Source organism: Octopus bimaculoides, unplaced genomic scaffold (assembly GCF_001194135.2).
Source record: "Octopus bimaculoides isolate UCB-OBI-ISO-001 unplaced genomic scaffold, ASM119413v2 Scaffold_164399, whole genome shotgun sequence".
Taxonomy (NCBI): Eukaryota; Metazoa; Mollusca; class Cephalopoda; order Octopoda; family Octopodidae; genus Octopus; species Octopus bimaculoides.
In genome coordinates, this window is record NW_026358966.1 from 4331 (window position 1) to 9421 (window position 5091).

A 5091-nucleotide genomic window follows, 5' to 3' on the forward strand; every position below is an offset into this window, starting at 1 on the left:
TATATATATATATATATATATATATATATATATATATATATATATATGTATGTATGTATGTATGCATGTATGTATGTATATGTATAGAGATAGTGACGCAGATAAACATGATTAGGCTTTATATATATAAATATACATATACACACATAGATACACACGCACACATGTGTATGTATGTATGTGTGTGTGTGTGTATATATGTATATTTATATATGTATAGAGCCTAATCATGTTTATCTGTGTCACTACCTCCATCTGGATTTCTCCTATAGCACTCTTTACCTTGTGGACCTAGTCCTTGATAAGGATCTCGGAGTTTAATTTAAAACCATTTGAGCATGACTATGTGTTTTCTATATTGAGCGTCTATAGATCTCATCTTTTGACTGTGAATGCATGCGTGCATACATACATACATACATAAACATGTAGGTGCAGGAATGGTTGTATGGTAAGAAGCTTGCTTCCCAACCATATGGTTCCAGGTTTAGTCCCACTGCGTAGTACCTTGGGCAAGTGTCTCCTATAGCTTTGGCCTGGTGAGTGGATTTGGTAGATGGAAACTGAAAGAAGCCCATCGTATATATATATATATATATATATATATATGTATTTGTGTGTCTGTGTCTGTCCCCCCACCGTCGCTTGACAACCAATGTTGGTGTGTTTACATCCCTGTAACTTGGCGGTTCAGCAAAAGAATCCAATAGAATAAGTACTATGCTTACAAAGAATAAGGCCTGGAGCCGATTTGCTCGACTAAAGGTGGTGCTCCAGCATGGCTGCAGTCAAATGACTGAAACAAGTAAAATAATAAAAGAACATATATATATATATATATATATATATATATACACACACATATTTATTATTATTATTTTTGCTGTTGTTATGATGTGAATCTATCAGCATGGTAATTAAACAGTTATCTAAATATATATATAAGGAATTAAAAGAATGTTCATAAGGTTAACAACAACAATATATATATATATATATATATATATAACAACAATTTATATATTTTTCCCTTTTACTTCCTGCAGCCCAGTAGTAAATAACCATCTTTTAGTCTAGTTTGCTGAAAGCATGGTTTGTGAATACATCTTTGAGATAGGACATGAGTTTGTGTGCAGTTTAACAGATTTTAATTCACAGAATCAATAAAAACAAAATTTGGAAATGTGTATATATATATATATATATATATATATATATATATCTTTGCGCTTTATGAAGTCAATTGGTTTTTGTGTTACAGAAATCGACCATGTATATTTTCTTCATTTTAGTGTAAAATGTTAAGAGAAAAATCAAATAATGTACATGTGTTTAAACAGGTAGAAATTATTCTGTAGGGGTTAGACCAAGACTAGGTAGAAATGAAACAATATGAAATAGCACATCTTATCTATGACTGCCAAGTGAAAATTACAGCAGAGAAAAGATTGGCAGAAGGTTTGCTTTTGTTTAACCCCTTTAATATTTTAACTAGCCATATCTGGTCCAAATTGTCTTCCTGTTTTAGGTTCAAACTATCAAGATCTGGCCTCTAACACCTACTCTACAATGTCATTCTAAAAATGTACAATCACATCACTGGAATCCAAGAGCTACAAGGTAATGCATGATTAATTCAAAAGAATGTTGATAAGTAAGTATTATATTTGATAGAGTAATCAGAATGCTAAAGAGTTAAACAGCTAAAAATTGGTTCAGAGATTACTAGTTTCTGATTGGCTGAAATGATACATGACAAAACTAAATTGGTCATTTGTTCTGTTTAACTAGGAAAAGAACAGGAAAAAAAAGGACTACTAGTTTCTAAAGTAACACATGCAAGTATGTGAGTCGGCATGGTTTGTGCACCAGCTGCAACTGAGGCCTGTATCTGTCTCCATGTAAGAGAACGATGCAGGTAGTTTTGCAAGATGTGTTTTCATACAAGAGTGCAGAAAATGAAAATGGCATAAGCTTTCATACAAGTGGGTTTCTTTGCGAATAGGTGAAATTAGCAAAGATATAATATTTTGCAAAATTACGTATATGGTTTGCTTCAAAATTTGGGAGGGAGGGTTAAAAGGAGAAAACTGCAGACTGCGAAAAATGTACTGTTCAAATGTTTAACATTCATTGTGCTTCTATTCATGTTAGATAGATAGATAGATAGATAGATAGAGATAGAGAGGGAGATAGAGAGTGTGTGTGCATGTGTGTGTGTGTATATGTGTGTGCGTGTGTATATATCTCTTTTACTCTTTTACTTGTTTCAGTCATTTGTCTGTGGCCATGCTGGAGCACTGCCTTTAGTCGAGCAAATCGACCCCAGAACTTATTCTTTATAAGCCTAGTACTTATCCTAACGGGTTCTCTTGCCGAACCGCTAAGTTACGGGGATGTAAACATACCAGCATCGGTTGTCAAGCGATGTTGTGGGGACAAACACAGACACACAAACATATGCACACACACACACATACATATATATATATATATATATATATACGATAGGCTTCTTTCAGTTTCCGTCTACCAAATCCACTCACAAGGCTTTGGTCGGCCTGAGGCTATAGTAGAAGACACTTGCCCAAGGTGCCACGCAGTGGGACTGAACCCAGAACTATGTGGTTTGTAAGCAAGCTACTTACCACACAGCCACTCCTACGCCTATATATATACATATACATACACACACACACATATATATATATATATATATGTATATATATATATATATATATATAAGCACATTTATGGAAAACAAATCAGAACTGAAGACATAAAAGAAATCCATCTGTGAAAAAGAGTAATGCAAAGAAACACTTGTTGCTGAATGGTAGATAAGGAACAAATGTGTTCAGACATGTTTAGAGCAATGTTGAGAACTTGAAATGGTTAATTATAAATTTAAAAGGAAGAATTAATGGAATATAAAACTGTACAAAACACTATGTTTAGAAACAGCCATGCGGTTAAGAAGCTTGCATTGCAACCATGTGGTTTGAGGCTCAGTACTATAATGTCACACCTTGGTTAAATGCCTTCTGCTATATCCACGAGCTAATTAATGCATTATGAGTAAATTTAGTACCTGGAACCTGTATATATATATATTCAGCCTGAGGTTAGTTCATCATTTTTCAGTCATTTGTTTATATTTAAAAATTGTTGCTTCAAATCAGAGAATAAATATCATTCCGCCTGACTGGCCTTCATGCGGGTGACACGTAAAAGCTCCCACTACACTCTCTGAGTGGTTGGTGTTAGGAAGGGCATCCAGCTGTAGAAACTCTGCCAAATCAGATTGGAGCCTGGTGTAGCCATCTGGTTTCACCAGTCCTCAGTCAAATCCTCCAACCCATGCTAGCATGGAAAGCGGATGTTAAACGATGTTGATGATGATGATGATTGTTATTATACAGTTATTATACTATGAGCCTTCCATAGTAGCTTTCTCTCCGTAGCTCGCAAAGCCTTTTGGGTTTGTTTATAAAATATTATTTATGTAGTATCAAGACAGTTTAAGTATACATTAACTAAATTTGACTGAAATTGATGGGTGAGCGTTTGGCCAATCAGATTCACAAGGAGGCATGAACGTGAGTTCAATTCAGCCTGAGGTTAGCTCATCACTTTTCAATCATTTGTTTATATTTAAACAAATGTCACTTCAAATCGGAGAATAAATATCATTATGATACATATAAAGGATAAAGACCCCCTTTGGTTATAAATGACCATGGGATTGCACCTGAGCCTGATGCTCTAATCACAGAGCCATGTGTGTGTGTATGTGTGTGTGTGCCTTTGTCAAGACATGGCATGATGGCTGTAAATGAGCCTCATTGCTATACAAGTGGGGTTGTTCACGTTCAGTCTTCCATGAATAACATGTTTGTCCATTGGAAAATATTACCTTGCTTCGAAACAGGTGAGGGTTGGTGACAGGAAAGGCATCCAGCCATAGAAAATCTGCTTCAACGAATTCTGTCTGACTCATGCAAGCATGGAAAAGTGAACATTAAAATGATGATGATGATGATGATGATGATGATGACGGTGATGTATTGCATTAGAAAATTTAGTTCCAAAATGAGGTAAACAGCAAATTGTGTTGATAAACCTACGAAGAAATAGCTTAAAGCTGATTGACAACTGACAGCATTAATATTACTATAGTGATAGCTATAAGTCTGAAAACAGATTGAAAATTTTGAAGCTGTTATCATAACAAAACTAAAACACAGCAGGAAATTGCTAATGAGTTTGTAAACAATGTATTGCTGGAACATTAAAAAAAAAAAATGTGAACATGTAGAACGCTGTTCAATCAGAAAAATGTCTGTTTAATCTGAAAAATATCTTTCATCAGAAATGTGGCTCTGTCTGAAAGTCACTGATATAAGTTAATTTGTAACTGGTTGATCATATACTTAGCAGTATATGTAAATACTTTGGTCCCTAATTGTAGGGAATTAAAGATTATTGTAAAAAGAAACAAAAACACAATGGATTATAGGTAATTTTTCTTATTATTTCCTTTATTTTCTATAAGTACAGGCATGGCTGTGTGGTTAAGAAGCTCACATTGCAACCACGTGGTCTCAGGTTCAGTCACACTGCAAGGCTGACTATTGCCTTGTGTATGAATTTGGTAGACAGTAACTGTGTGAATCTCTGCTATGTGTTCTCATATATGTGTGTGTGTGTGTGTGTCTGTGTGTAGTACATCTTGGCTGGCACCTGTGCAAGTGGCACATAGAGAGCACCATTCGAGCATGGTCAATGCCAGTGCCGCCAGACTGGCTCCTGTGCTGGTCACACATAAAAAGCACCATATGAGTGTGGTCGACGCCAGTTCTGCCTGACTGGCCCCGTGCTGGTGGCACATAAAAAACACCCACTACACTCTCAAAGTGGTTGGCGTTAGGAAGAGCATCCAGCTGTAGAAACCCTGCCAGATCAGATTGGAGCTGAGTACAGCCTCCTGGCTTGCCAGTCCTCAGTCAAACCGTCCAAGCTATGCCAGCATGGAAGGCAGATGTTAAATGATGATGATGATGACGGTATATATATATATATATATATATA